General features: G+C 42.7%; 1 long non-coding RNA gene across 1 annotated transcript; it reads right to left on the bottom strand.

Moving 5' to 3' along the window:
- Positions 1–14,546: 14,546 nt before the first annotated feature.
- Positions 14,547–23,161, bottom strand: LOC129021806 (uncharacterized). Its single transcript, XR_008496147.1, has 4 exons — positions 22,856–23,161; positions 21,144–21,234; positions 18,072–18,163; positions 14,547–16,723 (listed from the first exon to the last, which is right to left on the bottom strand). It is a non-coding gene; the product is annotated as an uncharacterized LOC129021806 (long non-coding RNA).
- Between the last annotated feature and the right edge of the window lie 1,295 nt (positions 23,162–24,456).

Here is a 24,456-nt window from a genome sequence, read left to right as displayed (position 1 = left end):
AAATACAAAGGTTACAATTGCAACAGCAATTGTGCTGTCATTTTAATCACACTCATATTTGTGTAGCCAACTTAGATTATAAACAAAGTAAGTATCCATGGGACCTTGTGAAAGCTCATTTGCAGGGAGCTTTCACATCCAACATCACCTTTGATATTGGTGAATTATAAAACAAAATTCTTGATTTACATAGGCAAACTCAAGAGTTTCAGCCTTCTTTAGAAGACTGGACTGAATTCCAGCAAGGCCTGGAGAGCCTCAACCCTTGGGCCTATCTAAAACACCACATTAACATCTTATATGTAGTTCTTGGAATAATGTTGTTTTGTCTCTGTCTTCTGTTCATTGTCTGTAAAATCCGTTGGACTGCCAATCAGAAAATGAGAGCTGCCCAGCCTGGCCTTATGTTCTTTCAATTAATTCCTAAACAGAATGGGGGAAATGTTGGGAGCTGAAAAGGCCAAAGGGATCATGACCAACTCAGTATTCCACTGGAGGCTACATGATCAAACAGCAAACTGTTTATCATGAATGCAGGATGTGGGCAAATCCACGACTGCACCTGCTGCCAGGAGGTTTGCTAAGAGATATCACTCCCTGGCGCCATGCTCATTGAGGTTATCTACTGGGACATCTAGAGCCTATCGTTTGAAGAATGCAGTCTTGCAAGCCTGCTGAAAATCAAACTGCTGACCAACAATCACCATCCCCTCTTCTCACTATCTCTTTTGCCTAATAAATGCGAAGGGCTCTAAAGCTCAGGGCCCTTGTTCACTAGAAGTGAGGAGCCCCCTGACCCCTTCTTTCAAATATACTCTCTTTGTCTTTTATTCCCATGTTCGCCCCCTTTGTTCAGTCCCCGAAGGTCCATGAAGGTTACAAGCCCATCCAGGAATTTGTTGTTGTTGTTCTCATTTTATTTTTTAGTTCTAACATTTCCACTTTGTTCTTCCTTATATGTTCTATTTTATTTGCTTAAACTTTCCATCTTGGCTGAGCACGGTGGCTCACACCTGTAATCCCTGCACTTTGGGAGGACAAGGCAGGCAGATTGCTTGAGATCAAGAGTTTGAGCAACAGCAAAGGTGTGCATCTATGCTAAAACACCTACAGCCTCAAAAGCAGAATGTGCATTCTGAAAGGGCCTCTGCAAATCTGAAGTTTGGAAACATACCTGAGATGGATGGGGTCTGAGATCCCCAAGGTGGAACTGCCAAAAGTCCCAACCACCTTCTTCTCCCTTTGAGCTCCTATGGCTCTCTTCTTTTACTCAATGGAGAAAACCTTCTGGATTTGAAGTATCAAATGTATAAATGTCTGACAGTATCTTGACTATATGTTTTAAAGATTTATACCTTAAAGGGTTTAAGAATTCTGGTTAAGGGACAGTCTCTAATGGTGAAATTTCAGACATTCATCAGTAGATGGAGTTGATACATTTGAGCCTTATCACAGTCTTAGGAGGCTCCAGGAATCAGAGACATGGTCTCCACTTAAATGCCCAAATCTCCTCCTCAAACAAGCTTCCAATGGGCTGCCCAGGTTCTGCTTGAATATCTCCACTGACAGGGAAGCCACTACCTCCAGGAGTAGAAGCTTTCACCTTTGGATAGTCTGTGTATTGAGTGAAAAGGCCTGTGGGAATGGGGATTAGACCTTAGACCAGCTCTTCTGCTTGTGGGGGGAAGTGAGTACATGAGGCCAACTCTGAAGGTCCTAAATTTGATGGGCAGCAGGAGGGGGAGGTGAGATGCATTGCTGTATCAGTATCATCAGGGTGTGACTGGGACTGTCTAATACTGCACAAAACATAAGGCTTGGATGAAACTATACCTAGCCAAAACTCTTATAAATTCTATGGTGGACATTTGGTGACATTTGTCTTTTCCAGTAATAGCACTTTGGTTTTCATGTGGGGAAGCACTCCTTCTCCACTCTTTGCCATGATGTTCAAGCGGAACTAATGCAACTCTCAGCTCCAGGAGTGGTCATGTGACACAAGCCCTTAAATACAGTGACTGATTTAGGAATGGGCATGTCTTAGTCCATTCTGGCTGCTGTAACAAAATACCATACCTTGGGTGATTCATAAACAACAGAAATTTACTTCTCAGAGTTCTGGAGGCTGGGAAGTCCAAGATCAAGGCAGATTTCATGTCTGGTGAGAGCAAGCTTTCTGGCTCATAGATGGTGCCTTCTTGCTGCATCCTCACATATGGAAGGAGTGAGAGGTCTCTCTTGGGCTTCTTTTATAAAAGAACTAATCTTGCTGGGCGCAGTGGCTCATGCCTGTAATCCCAGCACTTTGGGAGGCTGAGGCGGGCAGATTACCTGAGGTCAGGAGTCAAGACCAGCCTGACCAACATGGAGAAACTCAGTCTACTAAAAATACAAAATTAGCCAGGGTGGTGGCACATGCCTGTAATCCCAGCTACTTGGGAGGCTGAGGCAGGAGAATCGCTTGAACCCAGGAGGCGGAGGTTATGGTGAGCCGAGATCGCACCGTTGCACTCCAGCCTGGGCAACAATGGCGAAACTCCGTCTCAAAAAAAAAAAACAAAAAAAACCCACAAACTCATCCTATTCATCAGGACTCTACCCTCATGACCTAATTACCTCCCAAAGTCTCTATCTCTTAATACCATCACCTTGTGGGTTAGAAATTTCAACATATGAATTTGGGGAGTGGGACACAAACATTCCAACTATAACTGTATATGATCCAAACAGAGTGTCCTAGTTGCCTCAGGCTGCCATAACAAAATACCATCAACTGTGTGGCTTAAACCACAGAAATTTATTTTTTCACACTTTTGGAGGGTGGAGTCTGAGATCAGAGTGCCACTATGGTTGGGTTCTGCTGAGGGTTCTCTTCCTGGCTTACAGACAGCTGTCTTCTTGCTGTATCCTCACACATGAGAGATAAAGAATGAGGAAGAGCTAGAGAAAAACGAGAGGGAGAGTGCACTCTTTTGCTGTCTCTTTTCTCTAATCCCATCATGAGGGCCCTACCCTCATGATTTCTTTTTTTTTTTTTTTGAGATGGAGTTTCACCCTTGTTGCCCAGGCTGGAGTGCAATGGTGCGATCTTAGCTCACTGCAACCTCCGCCTCCCAGGTTCAAGCGATTCTCCCACCTCAGCCTCTGAGTAGCCAGGACCACGGGCATATGCCACCATACCCGGCTAATTTTGTATTCCCAGTAGAGACGGGGTTTCTCCATGTTGGTCAGGCTGGTCTTGAACGCCTGACCTCAGGTGATCCTCCCATCTCCACCTCCCAAAGTGCTGGGATCACAGGAGTGAGCCACCGCGCCCATCCATGATTTCTAAACCTCGTTACCTCCCTGTTGTGTCAAACCCCTACTGACTCCAATGGGGATGGCATCAGGTTCAAGAGGCCAAAGAAGAGACCTAGAGCCAGCAAATGAGACATAAGGTTTTATTTGGGGCTTACATACAGGAGAGAGAGTCCAGTGGTGGTGGGCTGGATAGGAGAACTGCGGTACATACAGTCCAGTGGCAGCAGGCTAGATGGGATAACCACATGGCTCAGTGCTGGTGGCCTGGGCAGAAGAACCACAACTGCTTGTAAAAGACATGCAGTTTATATAGCATTTTCACTTAGCACCCTCCCCCAACAGTCTCCACCTAGCAACTTCACCTGACCTAAAACAAAAGGTCTCGATCCCCTGTATGGCCCGCATTCCACAGGATGGGCCATAGGTTCCTCATAGACTCAGATGTTCCTCATACAGAAGGAAGGAATCTCCAAGTTGGCTACTCCCAGATTTCCTAGCTTGGAACCCACATTCAGGTGCGTCTGCCATACAGAGTCATTCTCAGGGTATACTTAAGTTATTGCTATTAGGCGCATTTACCATACACTCCCAAAGGCCCTATCTCCAAATACCAGTACATTGGAGGTTAGGGCTGTAGCGTATGAATTTAGGGGCAACATAGTTCAGTTCATAGCACAAAGTTAATCCCAAATTCTTGTGGGTGTAGTTACTAATTAAAAGAGAACCCTGATTATAGTAGAGCCAGCAGTGTCAGAATCTAGATGACCCTTAAGCTTTCCACTTTATAGGCCAATAAATTCTCCTTTTTGCCAGTCTAAATTCAATTTTCTGACACTTGCAACTAAAAGATTCTTGAGTAATATGATCCCCAAACTCGCAGATCACTTGATCTCCAAAGGCTGCACTCGCTGGTTAATCAGTTACTTTGGGTGTGTGTGTAATGACTATAGGAGGTTCTTACACTTAAGCCTTCATCAGAATCACTTGGAGAACTTGGTAGAGCCCAGATTGCTGTGCTTCAACCTCAATTCCTCATTCTGTAGGTCTAAGATGCAACTTGAGAATTTCCATTTCTAACAAATTCTGAAATGATGCTGATACTGTTAGTCTGGGAATCCCACTTTGAAAAACGGTGAAATGGAAGCCCTTGACTCCTGAAATGAGGATACCTGGAATCTTTGTGGCCCAAGATTGAGACAAGGGGTAGGATGAAACTTTTCTTTAGTGGGAAAGAACCATTTTGGTATGTCCTGGGAGTCCTCAGGAAGTTCAATCCTTACTCTTAGCTCCCAAAGGGGAGGTAATACAGTTCCAGAAGAGATTTTCTTAGAGATCCTTTAAAAATGTCTGTGTGCCTCCCTACAGGGCTTTTCTATTGCACTCAGAAAAAATTCAGGTGCCTTACAAGGCATTTCATGATCTGGCTTCACTGGGGAAAGTGGAAGGGATCAGAATCCTTCATTCCCTTGACTCTCCTCTCATGTTCTATGTCAGTAGCTACAGGGCTTATACATGCTGGAATTTCCTGGGCCACTCTGACAGCAAGGAGCATTTTTCAGGCTATGAGATGTAGCAAAATTAATCTTCATAATAACAAAAAACACACCAGCTCTTCTCCTCAGCTCTCTAAATGTCTAGGAAATTCTTATTCTGTGTTGGTCTAAGCTAAACTATATCTCTCAGATGCTTTGGAGCCCGAAAATAGTTCTTAGACTCCCAAGTATGTACTCAGATATTTGGATTGAGAATTGTGATCAGTAGATCATAGTGGCTACAAACAATGACCCATGGCTTTAGGAGGATTCACCAAGCAGTGTGTACCAAGGGCCAAGACAGGGGTCTTAATGGCTCCAGGAGATCAGGAAAGTGGCTCTTCACCATGTAGCAAGGCAATAGGAAGCTAACTCAACCATAAGAAATGCAGTGATAGGTGTTTTGCTTAGAGTGGCTTATGTAATCCTGATCCCAACATCACTATTATTACCCCTCTTTTACAGAAGGGAAAGCTGAGGCTTAGTGACATAAAACAACTTGCCTATGGCTACATGTGGTAGCTTGAAAAATGACCTCTCAAAGGTACCAGGTTCTAATCTCTTACCTTGCATGGAAACAGGGCCTTTGCAGATGTGATTAAGTTAAGGATCTTGAGATGGGAAGGCTGTCATGGATTAGCAGGGTGGGCCTTAAATGCAGCTGCATGTATATAAGAGGAAAGTAGAGGAAGATTTGACCCCCCACACACAGAAAAGAAGGTACTGTGACTACAGAGATGAGAGATTTGAAGATGCTGGCCTTGAAGATTGAAGTGATGTGACCATAAGCCAAGGAATGATAACAGCCACCAGAAGCTGGAAGAGCCAAGAACAGATTCTCCCCTAGGACCCCCAGAGGGAGCATAGCCCTGACAACACCTTGGTTTTGCTCCAGTGATACTGATTTCAGACTTCTGGCCTTCAGAATTGTGAAAGAGTAAATTGTGGAAGAATCAATTTCTTTTGTTTTAAGCCACCTTATCTGTAGTAATTTTGTACAACAGCCTCAGGAAACTAAAACACATACACCCAGAAATGTGCCCAAGTCTGACTGGCCCCAATAGCCCTGCTGTTTGCTCTGTACTGTGGAGCCATGCAGGAGAAAACAAATGCTACTCCCCGTGTTCTGCACTAATAGAGATGGAGTGGGCATGGAAACCCACATAGGACCATTATTTGGCTTGGGGACATGGTGTACTTTTTTTTTAATTATGAAGATTTATTTTGCTACATGTGGTAGCCTGAAAAATGCCCCTTGGTTCAGGCTTCTGAGTAACCAAGCATTGACCTAGTGGGCCCATAGTGGCAGGATAGTGAGGAGGGGTGATGGGCAGGGACAACCTAGGATAAGGGATGTGCTACAGATGACCCCCAGATGGGAAAATCATGTTGATGTGAAAGTGATATTGTCAGATAGGCTAACAGATTCTAAGAAGCATCGGAAGCTGCCAGGTTGGCTTGCCACTCTGCCATCGATTTAGCTGCTGGGAACACATCAAGCCCATATAGATTAAGACGACTTATTACTTACACAGACAACAACAGTATTAGCTCCCCATGGCCCTTGATCACAGGATGACACTGGAACAGAAGGGGCCAAGTGACATGCAACAGAGGTGATGGGTCCCTGATGCTGAGAAGCCAATTATATGCTGCAGCGAAGCAGCTTTACAGCCTGCAGCTGTACCCTGAGGGGAGGAGGGGAAGTGGACAGGCCCGCTTCATCAAAACCAGCAAGGCAGATGAGAAATGGCCAAGACAGTCTTCCTGTAGATAGAGAGGTGGGTGAGAGATGGCCTTGTGGCAGCTCCTTGCAAGCCCACCTGACTTCTCATGATCTGGGTGACCACGGAGTATCCCACCAAGACTTAGGTCAGCAGTGGTTAAGCCTTGCCCCGTAGCCTAGGTAAAAATGTGCAAGGTTGTCAGGGCACCAGCATGGAGGAGTTCCCCTACATACATGAGCCCTTCAGAGTGAAAAGGCAAGAACTTAGATTTTGCCACTTCTTTGAGTCTTCATTTTTGTATGAAGACTCGTGTGTGTGTGTGTGTGTGTGTGTGTGTGTGTGTGTGTGTGTGTGTAACAGGGTCTTGCTCTCATGCCAGGTTGGAGTGCAGTGGTGCAATCACAGCTTACTGCAGCCTCAACCTCCCAGGCTCAGGTAATCCTCCCACCTCAGCCTCCCAAGTAGCTGGGACTACAGGCACTTGCCATCACACTGGATAATTTTTTGTAGACACAGGGTTTTGCCATGTTGCCCATACTGATCTCAAGTTCCTGGGCTCAAGTGATTCTCCTGTCTCAGCCTCCCAAAGTGCAGGGATTACAGGCGTGAGCCACTATGCCTGGCATCCTTATGCAGACTCTTGTGTCATGTAAAACTCACATTAAATCTGTAGGCTTTTCTCCTGTTAATCCATCTTACATCAATTTAATTCTCAGGCCCAGCCAAAGACCTTAAGAAGGGAGAGGTAATGTTTTGCTTTCCCTACATCACCCTAGAAAGTTTCCTATTGTCCCTTTCCAATCAACCACCTCCCAAGAAGCAATCACTGTTCTGATTTCTATCCCTGTGGATTTGTTCGACAACATCACTGTCCAATGGGTCTTTCTGCAATGATGAAAATGTTTCATGTCTTCACTGTCCAGTACAATAGCCAATGGCTACATGCAGCTATTAAGCACTTGAAATGTGGCTAGTGCAACTAAAGAAATGAAATTTTTATTCTACCTAATTTTAATTAATTTAAATTTAGATAGCCACACTAGGCTAGTAGCTACCATATTGGACAGCTCCAGCTCTTTCTTTGTGATTCTGATGTTTACATTGTTGTGAGCCTCACCAGTTTCTTACTGCTGAATGAGGTTTTTAAAATTTTAAAATTTATTTTTAATTGAGGTAAAATATATATAACAGAGAATGGACCATTTTAACCTTATCTTTTTTTAATTGAGTTAGTGTCTCACTCTGTTGCCCAGGTGGAGTGCAGTGGTACAATCACGGTTCACTGCATCCTTGGCCTCCTGGGTGCAAGCATCCTCCCACCTCAGCCTTCCAAGTAGCTGGGACTACAGGTGCACACCACCATGCCTGGTGAATTTTTTAATTTTTTTGTAGAGATATCGTCTCACTATGTTGCCTGGGCTGGTCTCAAATTTTCAGGCTCAAGCTATCCTTCTGCCTCAGCCTCCTCAAGTGCTGGGATTACAGCAGTGAGCTACTACACCTGGTCCCATTTTAACCATCTTTAAGTTTAGGTTCAGTGGCATAAAGTACATTCAACATTGTTGTGCAACCATTACCACCATCCATCTCCAGAACTTTTCCCCTTCCGCAGTTGAAACTCTGTACATTTTAAACAATGACTCCCTGTCCCCTTCCCTCAGCTCCTGGCAACCATCATTCCACTCACTTTCTGTTGCTGAGTACATTTTTTACTGCTGAGTAGTTTTTTTAAAGCTCAGTACTATCCCTTGCCTCCTTGATATTGCTCTGCTTTGTATATGAGTTGAATCCTTGAAGGTTAAATATGCACATGACACAGTTCATCTACATGCCTTGGTTTCAGCATGCTCTCTTTGGCTAGAAGAGTCTTTAACAGCACAGCCATGCCTTCTGTTTCTCTGAATCCCACATTCTGAATGTCCTGCCATGCTGTTGGTATAGACAAGATGTCTGCTCATTGTGAGTTCTTGGTACCTGATGGTGAAGTTGGGTAGGGCACAAACTTTGCTGAATTCCCATGAGGTATCTGAGTCCAAGGCTTTAGAGCAGGTCATACCACAGGGAAGGGACTTTCCCACGCAAACTGCTGGTTTTCCACCGAATCCATGAGGCTGAGCATGTGGTCACTTCCCCTGAAACTTCATCTTGATTGCATTCTAGATGACATGCCCAGCTGGCTTACATTCTCCAGCCATGTCAGGTATGGCCATGTGACTAGGTTTTGGCAGTGGAACTGGAGCAGAAGTGTCCTGGGACTCAAGCTGAAGACACTGGACCAGTGTCTTCCACTATTTCCTCTTCCTTCTAGCTGGAACTTTGACACAACATCCTAAGTTGGGGATCACAACAATGTGCTAGAGGATTGCAGGGCCACCCTCCTCCCAACCTGGGACTCTGGATGACTTCATGGAACAAGCCTGCCTACTTCCCTGGACTGTTATGTGAGAGGAAGATAATGCTCTGTCTTGTATAAGCCATTTCATTTCGGGGCTAGCCTTTGCCCTAACCATTACAACCACAGACAAGGCTGAAATAGAACCTGTACCTCCTGACTCCCAGGCCATCCCTACACCATAGTACAAGGGGTATTAGATTGGAGGAGAAAGAGAAGTGAGTGTCGCAAAGCTATCTTCAGTGGCAGCAGGAGAAATGCCTCTGCTCTTGCCTGAAGGTACTTTCTGTCTGGGCCTCAGCCTTAACATCTCACTCCTGGTTGTTTGCAGTGGCTTCCTACTTGGTTTTCCTATTTCCAGCCTTTCTTAGGCTGGCTAACCCTCCTTACCATAATCAGAACAGTCTTTCCAATACCTATGTGGTCTCTGGAACAGACATTTTATCCAGTAGCCATTCCTTTCCACTGTTTCCCTTCTTGGAAAAGCCTATCTTCCAAGACAGATGTTGAAATATTAGTGATTTGTTCTCCAGTGTCCCTTGCAGCAAGGATTGGCCATGTAGCCAATGGGACACATTGACATTGTTGTATATGGTAATTTTTATGTTTAATTTTTGAGGCATTTCCAAACTGTTTTCCAAAGTGGCTGTACCATTTTACATTCCCACTAGTGATGAATGAGGGTTCCAATTTCTCCACATCCTCCCCAACACTTGTTATTGTCTCTCTTTTATTATAGCCATCCTATTAGGTGTCTAGCCAATGAGAACTATGGGAACGTCTGTCAGAGGACTTTGGGGAAAGATTTTCCTCCCTAACAAAGAGATATATGGAACAAAGACATCACAAGAAAAGAAAACTACAGACAAATATCCCTGATGAATAAAGATGCAAAGATTCTCAACAAAATAGCAAACTGAATCCAGCAACATAAAAAAAGGCTATACACCGTGACCAGAAATGCAAAGATGGTTTAATAGCCAAAAATCAATCCATAAAATACACAACATCAATAGAATAAGGAAAAACCAAACGATCATCTCAACAGACACAGAAAAAGCATTTGACAAAATCTAACACCCTTTCATAATAAAAATGTTCAACAAACTAGGAATAAAAAATAATTTCCTCAGCCTGATAAAGAACATCTATTAAAAAACCAATAGCTAATATAATATTTAATGATTAATGATTGAGGCCAGGTACGGTGACTCTCGCCTGTAATCCCAGCACTTTGGAAGGCTGAGGCAGGTGGACTGCTTGACCTCAGGAGTTTGAGATTAGCCTGGGAAACACGATGAAACCACATCTCTAAAAAACATATAAAAATTAGCCAGGTGTGGTGGTGTGTACCTGCAGTCCCAGCTACTTGGGAGGCTGAGGTGGGAGGGTCATTTAAGTCCAGGAGGCAGAGACTGCAGTGAGCCAATATTGCACCATTGCACTCCACCCTGGGTGACAGAGTGAGAACCTGTGTCAAAAATAAATTAAAAAAAAAAAAAAGATTGAATGCTTTGCTCCTAAGATCAGGAACTGGACAAGAATGCCCATTATTATTTCTATTCAGTATTGTACTGGAGGCTCTGGCCAATGCAATAAGGTAATAAAAGAAGCTAAAAGGCATCCAGATTTAAAAGGGAGAGGTAAAACCATTTCTATATGCATATGACATGATCTTGCATACAGACAATACTAAGGAATACACAAAAAACTATTAGAGCTAATAAACAAGCTCAGCAAAGTTGTAAGATACCATATAGATATACAAAAATATTTGTATGCCAGCAATGAATAATCTGAACATGAAATTAAAAACCAAATCTCTTTATAATAGTATTGAAAATAATAAGATAATTAGATACAAATTTAACAAAAGAAATACAAGACTTGTACACTGAAAACTACAAAACATTGCTGGAAAACATGAAAAGGTATAAATAAATGTAGAGATATACTATGTTCATGGATTAGAAGACCTAATATTTTTTAAATGACAACACTCTTCAAACTGATCTAAACATTCAATAAAATCTTTATCAAAATCCAAATGGCATTTTTAGCAGAAATGGAAAAATGAATTCTAAAATGGCAGTAGCTTTTGTTCAAGGCTCCTTGTTAGTGAGATAATCTTCCTGTCTTCACTGATCCTCCTGACCTTCACCTGATGCCGTTCTATGGGGGAAAATGGAACACTGGAAAGCCAACACTTTTTTTTTCTTTGTCTCTGGACTTCACTATTCTAATAAGTGAACAAAGTCTTGACTATTAATTTCATTTGGCTTATTGTCCTAACTGACCATCTCAACACCTGTCATCTTGACAATCTTAAATTATTAAATATAACAATCAAAAGACAGATTGGCAGGGTATGTTGTTTATGATAAACTCATTTCAAATTCAACAATTTAGGTGGCTGAAAGTAAGCGATATAATAAGACATACTATGCAAACATTAGTTTAAAAAATAGAAGTGGCTAAATGAATATCAGATACAGTGGACTTCAGAACCATGAAATTTACTAGAGTCAAAGAGGGATATTACATAGGAATAAAAGGATCAATCCACTAGGAAGACAAAACAATATTAAATGTGCATGCACCAAGCAACAGAGACTTAAATATGTAAAGCCAAAGCTAATAAAACTGAAAGGAGAAATAGACAAGTCCACAATTACAGTCAGGGGCATAAACAACCCAATCTCAACATTCAATTGAACTACTAGGTAGAAAATCAGTGAGGATTTAGAGGATCTGAACAACACCATTAAACAACGGTATCTAATAGGCATGTATAAAATGCTCCAACCAACAACACAGAATATACGTTAGTTTCAAGAACCCAAGAAGTATATACCAACATAGACATATCCTGGACCATGAAAGAAACCTCAGCAAATTTAAAAGAATTATAATTATAGAGTATGTTCTCTGACAAAAATGGAATAAACCTACAAATCAATAGTATAAAGGCAGAAAATCTCTAAACATGTGGAAAGTAAACAACATACTTCTAAATAATCTATGGCTCAAAGAAGAAGTTTAAAGGGAAATTTAAAAACTACATAAAACCAAATAAAAGTAAAAATACAAGATATCAAAATATGTGGGATGCAGCAAAAGTAATGCTGAGAGGAAAGTTTATAGCACTAAATGCTTAACTAGAAAAGATGAAAGGTCTCAAATTAGCAATTTAAGTTAGTACCTCTAGAAACTAGAAAAACAAGAGCAACATAAATTCAAAGCTAGCATAAGGAAAGAAACAGTAAAAATCAGGGCAGATATAAATAAAATCAAAAACAGAAAAACAATAGAAAAACTGCAAAAAAGCGGATTTATTAAAAAATAAATAAAATTGATAAGCCTCTAGCAAGATGGAAAATAAAAAGAGAGAAGATACAAATCACCAGTACCACAAAGAAACAGGGAATGCCATTATAGATCTTGTAGCCATTAAAAAGATAATAAGGAAATACTGTAAATAAATTGATGCTCATAAATTTGATAACTTAGAAGAAATGAAACAATTCCTCAAAAATAAAAAAACTTCCAAAACCCAACCAGGATGAAACAGATAGTTTGGTCAGTCCTAAAATTGTTAAAATGGCCAGGCGCGGTGGTTCATGCCTGTAATCCCAGCACTTTGGAAGGCTGAGGCTGGTGGATCACCTGAGGTCAGGAGTTTGAAACCAGCCTGGCCAACCTGGTGAAACCCTGTCTCTACTAAAAATTCAAAAATTAGCTGGGCATGGTGGCAGACACCTGTAATCCCAGCTACTCAGGAGGCTGAGGTAGGAGCATCACTTGAACCTGGGAGGTGGAGGTTGAGAGCCAAGATCACGCCATTGCACTCCAGCCTGGGTGACAAAGCGAGACTCTGTCTCAAAAAAAAAAAAAAAATTCATTAAAATAACTGAATTCATAATTAAAATGCTCCAAGCTGGATAATTCTACCAAACATTTGAAAAAGACAACACCAATTTTACACAATCTCCTCCAAAAAATAGAAGCAGAGGAAACACTTTTCAATTCATTTCATGAGGCCAGTATTATGAGACAAAATAAAAAGAAAGGAAATTACAGACCAATATCTCTTATTAATTCTGATGCAAAAATCCTTGACAAAATATAAGCAAGCCAAATCCAACAATGTATAAAAATAATTATTCACCATTATCAAGTTAGATTTATTATAGCTACAGTAGTTCAACATTCAAAAATCAATCAATCCACCATATCAACAAGCCAAAGAAAGAAAAGCATATAATCATATGAATTGATGCAAAAAGAAAGCATTTGACAAAATCCAAAACTCATTAAGTCTCCCAGCAAGTCATAAATAGTGCAAAATTATTTCAACTTGATAAAGAACATGTAAAACAATTATACAAAACAAAAAATCCACAGCTAATATACTTAATGGTGGAAGACTGCTTTCCTCTTATGATGCTTTCCTAATGGCGCTTTCCTCCTAAGACGGAAACAAGGATGTTCTGTCTCACCACTTTTATTCTACACAATACTGGAAGGTCTAGCCACTGCAACAAGGCAAGAAAAAGAAATAAAATGCCTAACATCACAAAGGAAGAAAGAAAACTGTACTATTTATAGATAGCCCGTTTGACTATGTAGAAAATCTAGAGGAATTTAAAATACAACAAACAAACTCCGACTAAAAGGCGAGTTTACAAGGTCATAAGACACTAGATAAACACACAAACATCAGTCACATTTCTATACACTAGCAATGAATCTATGGAACAAAACTTTAAACCACAATACCACTTACAATCTCTCCAAAGAAAATGAAATATTTAGCAAAACATGCATAGTATATGTATGCTGAAAATTATAAAATACCAGATAAAAGAAATAAAAGATATAAATAAATGAAAATACATACTGTGTTTACAGATTGGAAGTCTCAACATAGTAAAGATATCAGTTTTCCCCAAATTTATCTGTAGGTTCAATGTTTATATCAAAATCCCAGCAAGATTTTTTGTAGATATAGATAAGTTTATTTTCCAATTTATAAGGACAGGTATAGTCTCTAGAATAGCTAAAATAACCTCAACAAAGAGGAATAAAGTGGAAGGAATCAATCTACTCAATATTAAGGTTTACTGTATAGCTACAATAATCAATACAGCTTGGTAGTTTCTTATGAAACTAAACATGCAACTATGATATGATCTAGCAACTGCACTCTTGAGCATTTCAGAGAATTGAAAACATGTTCACTCAAAAATCTGTGCACCTATGTTCACAGTAGCTTTATTCATAGGAACTAATAACTAGAAACAACCCAGAAGTCTTTCAGTGGGTGAACAGTTCAGCAAGCTGCAGTATATATATGTCATTAAATACTCCTTAGCAATAAAAAGCAGTGAACTGCTGGTATGTGCAACAACTTGGATGAATCTGCAAGGAATTATGCTGCGTGAACAAAAGCCAACTGCTAAAAGTTACATACTGTAGGATTCCATTAATATTTACTCCATAAATATTTATTTTTGTAATAATAAAAATTTTAAAATGGAGATCAGATTAGTTAGTGGTTGTCAGGGCTTAAGGATGGGTAGGGAGTGGCTGAAGGAAGAAAACGGGATGCTTATAAAAGGATAAAGTCTGTGATATATTTGTGATGATGAAGGTGTCTATCATGATTACGGTGGTAAATACACACACCTATGCCTGTGATAAAATTTGCATAGAACTAAATACACACCCAACACACACGAGTACATGTAAAAGTGGGAAAATCTGAATAAGATGGGTGGATTCTATCAATGAAAATATCCTGGTCATGATATTATACTACAGTTTTGCAAAATGTTATCATTGGGGGAAACTAGGTAAAGGGCATATATGGGATGTGTCTGTATTATTTCTTGGAGTCTGTAGTTATTTCAATAAATATTTTAATTAAAAAAGAAGCAAAATACATCTGCCTACTTTCTGATCCAGTAAATCTGCTTCTAGAAATATATTGAATGGAAATATTTGCATGAGACAGGGCAATGGAGGTGGGAGGAAGGGTTAGATTCTGATCAGTGTTGAAGCTGGAGCCACCAGGACTTGCCAAGGAATTGAGAGTATCCCCATGTCTCTGGCCCAGTCTCCTCATGGTTTCCTGGCTTCACTCTGCAACATCTAATCCATTTGCCATTCTGTAGCTGAGATGATCTTCTACAAACTCACCCTGACCATGCACCTCCCTGTAGAGCCTTCTATGGTCCCCCACTGCCCTCAAAAGCCAGCATTCTTTTCCCTGGCATAGGAGATACTTTGATCTGGCCTCTCTGACTCATGCTCAGTCCTGTCCTGCAGCTCCCCTGACTCATTGCATTCCCTCTTGACACGAGGCCTGCGCAAATGCTGTTCCCTCAGCCTGGAGGACCTCAGTTTGGGTGACTCATGCTCACTCTTTAAGTCCCTGGTCAGACAGCACTTCTTCCAGGAAGCCAGCCTGACCTTCTCAGCAGGGTTCTAAGACCCATATTTCCTGCCTAATCACAGCCTTTTGCTAAAGTGAGTAGTAGTTGTCTCCTCACTGGCTAGGCACACAGTAGGGGCTTAGAGTGTAATTCCTCGAAGTAGAGGGGCTCCCCGTTGCCTCAGGACTAAGTCCAGATTCTGCACCATGTTCAGGAGATCCTGTAGCGTCTGGCCGCTCCTGACCTCCCAGCCCTGGATCTAGCCCCCATCTCTCCACAACTTTCTTTATTCAGCCTGTTGGATTTTAGTAGTTCTTCTAACTCTCCTCATGGTCTTCTCTCAAGGCCTTTGTTGATGCTGTCTTCTCTGCCCAGACATGCCTCCTTCTTCCCATTTTCACCTGGGTACCTCCAACTCATCCTTCCCACTTCAGTTAAAACATCACCTCCTCCAGGACGTTTCCCTGACAGCCGGGGCCAGGTGAAGGCCTCTGTTATGACCTTTCCCATGGTACTCTGTGCCTCCTCCCTTCCAATGCACATCATACTTTCATTTATTATTTTTTTCCTGTACTTACACCAGAATGTGAAACCCATGAGGGCAGAGCAATTTATGTCTTACTCACTGCTGAATAGTGCCTGGCACCTAGTAGGAGCTCAGGATATGTTTGTTGAATAAATGATTAATATCCCTCCTGAGAGACAAATGCAGGCATGTGGCTTGCCCAGTTGACCAGGGGCCTTTGTGAAGGGGCCAGCAATTCTGGGCACCAACTGCATGACAGGTACTCTCGAGACCCCACTTATTCCTCACCATAGCCCCTTGTGATAAGTGTATCTTCCTCATTCTACAGATGGGTAAACTGAGGCTCCAAGAGGTGAAATAACATCTGTAGAATCACTGCTGGTAAGTGGAGAGTCAGGATTTGAACTCAACTCTCTGGACTTTGAAATTGGTTTCTTACTGCGAAAAAGCACTGCCTCTTGGTGGTAAGAAACCAATTGGTTTTTCCAGATGACCCTGGGAGCTAAGAGAACCAATGCTTCTTGCATGCCCGTTCTGTGCCAGACACTGACATGCTGATCTTGCTCAGGCTCACCACAGCACTGTGCGGTGGGAATTAGAGGAGGAGCCTGAAGCCCTGAGAAGCAAAGCCACTCACCAAGATCACACAGCTGAGAAGAGCTGAGCCAGGATTTACCCCAGGGTGTTCTGACTCCAAGGCTGGTGGGCTCAGGCAGGGTGGCTACACATTGGTGCCACCTCCCACTTCCTGGACATACCAGCATGATGACAAGAGGCACTGGAAGCTCCCACCTAGGCCTGCAGGGTTACTACAGAAAAAGACAAAGATCCTTTGAGTCATCTGGGTGAGAAAAGGCAGGGAATGACAGGCACAGTGTGTTGCGCTAGTGATCGCCTGTGCACAGATGGGGCACCTTTGCAGGGTGGAGAAAACTGAATCTGGAGAGAGTATGAATTTGAAGCCCTGTCCCCAGCTTGCACAGGGCTGCAAATCACAGGGTCACACGTGTTTCCTGCCTTCCTGGTGTGAAAGTGGCTGAAGAGATTGTGAGGCCAGCCTCAGTTTCCCCATCCCAGAAGGGGAAGATGCCCTTAGAAGTTGCCCCTGCCCTTCTGGAGACCCTCTTGAGACTGCAAGATTGGCCTCAAGGAAGAGGTCATCAGGTCTTTGCCAATTGGTCCCTGGGGCCCAGAGAGGGGCAGAAACTAGCCCAAAGTCACACAGGGATGCTTGGCTGACCCAGAATTGGGGCAGGCTTTGGAATCCCCACCCAGTGCTCTTTTTGCTGCCTCAGGCTGCACTTATGCTACCCCCTTCCACTTGGAAAGCCAAGGAGATGAAGAAGCAGCCACTGAGTCTAGGGGTGATGGTGGAGGATGTGCTGCAGGCTGGGAAAGAGAGTAGTGAGGATGCTGCCAGGGAGCTGAGGAGCCAGGGAGGGGAGGGCTGTCTTAGTTATGTCAGGTTGGGGTGTGCCACGCACCTATCATCTCAGTCTCATGCTCTCATCTTGAAGGAACAGCACCCAGATTTTCCTTTACAGAGTCCCCTCCCAACTGCCCCCAAGTCCACTCCCAATCCCCAGCTTCAAGGCTCAGCCCATCAGTGAACTTCATCCCCCTGGCTACAGTGATTGGTTTAGGCAGTGTCATATGACTCCATTTGAGCAATGAGAGGCAGCTCTGGGATTGTTGCTGGAACCTCTGTGAAAGGGGAGGAGGCTGGAAAGGATGTAATACAGTAGCTGCTGATGATCATCTTGCCACCATAGGGGTAAGTCATCTGGCAAAGAGGTCAAGATAATGATAGCAGGGTTGAGAGCCTGAGGCAAGGACAGATTCCTGAGGACATTGTCTGGGCATCTGACAATGGGTCATCCTGGCTGCCCTCTTTCCTAGCCTGCAGCACATCCTCCACCATCACCCCTACATCCTGTTGCTCAGGCACCCAACCATGCCTGAACAGCTATGGAATTTCCAGTTTTGTGAACCAATATACTCTCCCTTTGGTTAAGGCAGTTTGAGTTGTGTTTCCATCATTTGCAATTAAAATATTCCTACTACAAAGCCCTCATGGATCTGCTTTATTTCTCCCAGGTCTCTTCTACCACTAGAGAGTTGTGGACTTTTGGTGAAGGAGTTAATAACACTACTCACAGTTCCTTTCTTCATTCAATAAATATTATTCTTTACTTCATATGTTCCATGCTCTGGCTGTTTTGTGGGGAGCAAATGAGAAGTTCCCATCTCTGTTTATGTTAAAAACAAAACAAAACAAGACAAAATTAACAAGCGAATACATACTGATTATAAAATAATGTGACGTGAAGAAAAAAACTGCTAAGAAAGAATAATGAGGTAGGAGGGGGCTACTTGAGATCAGGTGGTCATGCTGAGAGTTGAGAGTGGAAAGGAGCAGCTGGGAAGGTGTCTGGGAGAAGGCTGTTCTAGGAGGCAGAAACAACATGAACCAGAAGCTTGAGGAAAGACTGTTCACTAGAGGAACAGAAGGAAAACCAGGGAGGCTGGACAAGAATAGGGATGGGAAGCTGACTAGAGTGTAGAGAGAAAACTAGGAAGACCTTATAGGGCCTTGTGGGTTTGAATGTAATTCAACCAAAGAAGCCACTGTTCTTGCCTCCTCTCTCATAGGAAGAGAACTCCTGATTTACTTATTTTTATTATTTTTTTAAACTGTTAACTTTTATTTTAGATACAGGGGCTACATGTACAGATTTGTTACATGGGTATATGGCATGATGCTGAGGTTTGGGGTATGGTTCCCATCATCTGGGTGGTAAGCATATAGTTTTTTCACCCATGCCCCTTCCTTATTTCTCCCCACCAGTAGTCCGCTGTGTCTGCTGGAGTGTCTGTTGTTGCCATGTTTATGTTCATGTGTGTTGTTCCCATGTTTATGTCTATGTGTGTTGTTCCCAATGTTTAACTCCCACTTATAAGTGAGAACATGTGGTATCTGGTTTTCTGTTCTTGCATTAATTTGCTTAGGATTATGGCCTCCAGATGCATGCATGTTGCTGCAAAGGGCATGATTTCATCCTATTTTATGGCTGCATAGTATTCCACGGTGTATATGTATCAAGTTTTCTTTATATAATCCACTACTGATGGCACCTAGGTTGATTCCATGTCTTTGTTACTGTGAATAGTGTGGAAATAAAGATATAGGTGCATGTGTCCTTTTGATAGAATGATTTAGTTTCCTTCAGGTATATACCCAGTAATGGGATTGCTGGGTTAAATGGTAGCTCTGTTTGTAGTTCTTTGAGAAATCTCCAAACTGCTTTCCACAGTGGCTGAACTAATTTACATTTCCACAAATGTAACAGAAAGGCCCCAAATTAACAGTAGATAAGACTTTATTTCTCTCAGGGAGAAAAAAAAGTCAACTTATAAAGCAACTCTTTATAAGGGTTCTTTTTTCTCTGCAGCCTCGCTAGCACCTGTTGTTTCTGACTTTTAATAATAGCAATTCTGACTGGTGTGAGATGGTATCTCACTGTGGTTTTGGTTTGCATTTCTCTGATGATTGGTGATGATGAATATTTTTTTCAAGTGTTTGTTGGCCACTTGTATTATCTTCTTTTGAGAAGTGTCTGCTCATGTCCTTTGTCCATTTTTTAATGGGGTTATTGTTTTTCTGTCATTGATTTGTTTGAGATCCTTATGGATTCTGGGTATTAGACCTTTGTTGGATGCAGAGTTTATGAATATTTTCTCCCATTCTGTAGATTATCTGTTCATTCTGTTGAGAATTTCCTTTGCTGTGCAGAAGCTCTGTGGTTTACTTAGGTCCCATTTTTCAATTTTTGTTTTTGTTGCAATTGCTTTTGGGGACTTGGCCAAAACTTTTTTGTGAAGGCCAGTGTCAAGAAGGGTATTTCCTAGGTTTTCTTCCAGGATTTTCATAGTTTGAAGTCTTACATTTAAACCTTTAATCCATCTTGAGTTAATTATTGTATATGGTAAAAGGTAATGGTCCAGTTTTATTCTTCTGCATATAGCTAGCCAGTTATCCATCCCAGTACAATTTATTGAATAGTGAGTCCTTTCCCCATTGCTTGTTTTTGCCTTGTCAAAGATCAGATGGTTTATAGGGTGTGGCTTTATTTCTGGGTTTTCTATTCTGAGAACCCCTGATTTATATTTAGGCACAGAGGACCTCTGATTATGGATACCATTTCCCAAACTCCCTTGCAACTAGGTGTGCCATATGAGTAGATACTGGTCACTGGGATGTGAATAAGTGTGAAATGAGTAACATCAGGGTCCTTCCTGTTAAGAGCAGAGAAATACCCACTTTGTCCTCTTTTCTCCCTAGAATAGCTGGCATGCAGGGATGATCCAGAGCCATCTTAGACTGTGGCAGGAGGGCAACAACTTAGGAACAGCTGAGCAACAAGCCAGACAGAGCCTGAGCTCCCAACAGTTTCATGGAAGAGTTGCTTTATAGGTTGACTTTTTTTCTCCCTGAGAGAAATAAAGTCTTATCTACTGTTAATTTTGGGCATTTCTGTTAATGCAGCTGAAATTATATAGAGATGTTTAAAGCTATGGGTTAGGATGAGACCACCCAGGACAGTAGTCCTCAAACTGTGTTTTTGGGAGCTCTGAGAACTCTGAGGGTCATTGAGATGCTATCAGGGGTCTGTGAGGTCAAAACTCTTTTCCTAATAATGCTAAGATGTGTGTACCTTTTACACTCTCATTCTCTCACCAGTGTATGGTGCAGCTTTCCAGGAGCTATGTGCATGGGATAGTGCAACACAGTGTATGCAGATGTGTATGCAGAAGTAGTATGAAAATCCAGCTGTCTTTTTTTTAAAGCCAGACAATGCAGGGATTCACAAAAATGTAAAACAATGTACTCTTCCCACAAAATGCCTTTTGTTTGGAAATATGGTCAGTTTTGAAAACAGATTATATTTATGTTAACATGTAATGCATTCATAATTTTAAAATTAATATTTTTAACTTTTCTCCATTTTACTAACATAAATATTAATAGATACAAACCCACCTAAAAAGCTCTTTCAGATCTTCAAGAGTGTTTAAGCATAGAAAGAAGCCCCGAGACCACAAGGGTGAGAACTACCATCCTCCCCGCTGTCCGGATGCTCCCACAGCCTGGGCTCCCCAGTGCAGGTAGGGACTCCCCAGGGCACGAGACCACCCCTGCCTCTCTTGGCCCCATGATCTCCCTCTTACCTAACTGTTCCTTCATCCCCAGAGCCAGCACCAAGCAGGAGATGCAGTACAGCGTGCCCAGGACCATGGCAGCCATCACATATGCCCTCCACTGGGGAACAAGAAGTGCGTTAGGCTGATGTACTCCACTCCACCTCCCTACGTGTTTGTGCAGTGACACCAGCCTGGAGGGCCTTCTATCCCCATCTCCCACCTCTGTAAATCCTACCCACTCTTTGAGTCTTGGCCCAAGGGCTGCTCTCTCTCTCTCTCTCAAATGATTTCTGTGTTCTCATTTGTCTCTGCCTTCTCTGGGAATCTTTGGTGCCACAGGGTAATCTCCTGTGTGTCATTCCTGACTTCTTAATTCATCTGCCATCTCCTTCCTTGAAAGCGGAAATAGTGACTTCTTCTGCTTGCCTACATTGCCTAATAACAATAACAACTACCATAATAATAATTGCTAACAATTATTAAACAGTCGCCATTATAATATTAGCTCATTTACTCCTTGCAACAGCTCTCTAAGGTGGGCTCTATGATATTAGCCTCATTTTACAGATGAGAGGACTGAGGCTCAGAAAGGTTAAAGTACCACCCAAGCCACACAGTTCAGAAATGGAGGCCAGCATATAAGCCAGTCCAACTCTGATTGGCGACTGCTAGAAATCAATGGAGTAATATGCACTTAACACTGTGCCGGGTGGATAGAAAAGTGCTCTACTACCCAGTAAGCATTTATTGAGCACCTACTATGTGTCAGGCACTGCTAGGTGCTGTGGGTTCAGCTGTGAGCCAAGCAAAGTCCCTTCTCTCCTCGTGCTTGTAGGCTGTTGCTGCCTAAGCCTTCCCTCTGCTGTTCCCTCAGCTTGAAATGTTCTTTCCCTGGGTTCCCACATGGCTTGCTCCATCACCTCCTTTAGGTCTCTGCTCAAATATCACCTTATCAGTGAGGCTTCCTCTGACCTCACCACCTAAAATCTCAACTTGCTCTGCCCTTCCCTGCAGCACATCCTGCCCAATGCCTGCATGTGCTATGGGCCTCACTCACTCATGGGTAATATCTGTTTCCCCTGCAGGATGTCAGCTCTGTGAGGGTGGAAGATGTGTCTGTCTTTTCCCTGCTATAGCCTCTGGCACAGCATAGCACCTGGTATACAGTAGATGCTCAGCAACCATGTGCCAAATGGATGAATGAGCATGGTTGGTGGTGAAAATTGTTATGAGGAAAAATGAAGCTAGTCAAAGAGGATGGGGTCTGGGGGTCCTCTTCCAGAGGGGGCATAAGATTGGAGACCCGATTAGAGCATGGGGGGGGGGAGTGGGGTCGGGGGGAATGTGTCATGTACAGAACGGGGAGAAGTGTCTTCCAGGCAGAAGAAAAGCATGTGCAAAGGCCCTGAGGTGGGAGCATGCAAGGCATGTCTGAGAAACAGAAAAGAGGCCGGTATAAGGGAGAAGGGTGGGAGATGAGGGAGAAGGGCCGGGGGCCAGCTTGTCCAGGTCTTTCGGACCATGCTGAGGGATCTGACGTTTCCTGAGGGTGACGGGGAGCCATGGAGGAGTCTACAGACATTAGCTGTTATTACTATGTTTCAAGGGCTCACATGGGCCAGGCCCAGGTAGGCTGCCTTACACACACACACTCCCATTTGATCTGTGTGTCCATGCTGCAGGCTTTCCTGTCCCCTTTTCACAGACAGGGAAGCAGAGGCCAGTAGGCCCCTCCTTACTGTGTTCTCCAGAGAGTTGGTGAGCAGGAAGCTGCTGTTGCCATCAAGGGAACCATTGTCCCATGAGCCATTGAACTCCACGGAGCCCTAGTTTATGCTGCTGTGGAAGTGGATCCCCAGCTTCCCCTAGATGTGGGCTCCTACTAGCGTGCTGACAGCTTCCATGCCTATGCCTGCGGAGGTGACGTAGGAGACCAGCAGGACTTACTTCCTGGTCCCAGGATGAAGTAAAGAAACCAGCAGATGGTGCCAAAGGCAACCTCTAGTTACCCTTGCCTCTCATTAGCATAAGAAACTCCCACCAGTGCCATGACAGTTTACACATGCCATGGCAACGAGCTGCAAGTTACCACCCGTTTCCATGGCAACAACTCAGCAGTTGTTCTTTTCTAGAGCATTCTGAATAACACGCCTCTTAATTTGCATGTAATTAAAAACTTTTGGGTCTGGTAAAGATCTTAAATGTTTTTAGCACACACACACACAAATGTAAGTAGGTGAGGTGACAGATGTGTTAACTAACACGATTGTGGCAGTCATTTCACAATGTGTATCAAATCAGCATGTTGCACACCATAAATTTACACAGTTTTGTCAATCATACCTCAAGAAAGCTGGGAAAAAAAAATCACATACCACAAATTCACTCTTTTAAAACATGCAATTAAGTAGTTTTAGTATATTTACAGAACTGTGCAACCATTATCACTACTAATTCTAGCATATTTTAATCATCCCAAAAAGAAACCCTGTACCCATTAGTAGTCACTCCCCAATCCTCTCTCCCTCTAGTGTGTGGCAACAAGTTGTAGCATGTATCACTACTTCATTTCTTTTTATGGCCAAATAATATTCCATTTTATGGTTACACCACATTTTGCTTATCGATTTATCAACTGATGCACATTTGGATTGTTTCTACCTTTTGGCTGTTGGGAACAGTGCTGCTGTGAACAGCCCATGTATGTTTTTGTCTGAACACTTGTTTTCAATTCCTTGGTCATATACCTAGGAGTAGAATTGCTGGATCCTATGATAACTCTGTTATCATAACTTTTTGAGGAACTGCCAAACTGTTTTCCAAAAGGGCTGCACCATTTTACATTCCCACTTTCAGTGCATGAGGGTCCTAATTTCTCTACATTTTCACCAACACTTGTTGTTGTCTATCTTTTTTATCATAGCTATCCTAATGAGCGCAAAGCGGTATCTCCACGTGGTTTTCATTTGCATTTAAAGATTACTAATGAATTAGTCTGGCGTGGTGGTGTGTGCCTGTAGTCCCAGCTACTTGGGAAGCTGAGGCACAAGAATCACTAGAACCTGGGAGGTGGAGGTTGCAGTGAGCTGAGATCTTGCCACTGCACTCCAGCCTGGGCAACAGAGCAAGACTCTGTCTAAAAAAAAAGAAAAGAAATTTAGTACTACTAATAAGCACATTTTCATGCTGATTTGTTGTTTTAAAGATGCCAAAGATCTAGATGGGTTTTTATGTGTGAAATTTTCTGATTTTAAAATGTTGATCCCAGATCATGGGGTGTTCAGAGCAGCAGACTCCCATGCTGGAGGGCCACACCACCCCCTGGCCAGCCCTGCTCAGC

This window comes from Pongo pygmaeus, chromosome 21 (genome assembly GCF_028885625.2).
Source record: "Pongo pygmaeus isolate AG05252 chromosome 21, NHGRI_mPonPyg2-v2.0_pri, whole genome shotgun sequence".
NCBI classification, from domain to species: Eukaryota; Metazoa; Chordata; class Mammalia; order Primates; family Hominidae; genus Pongo; species Pongo pygmaeus.
This window is presented reverse-complemented; position numbering and strand designations above follow the sequence as displayed.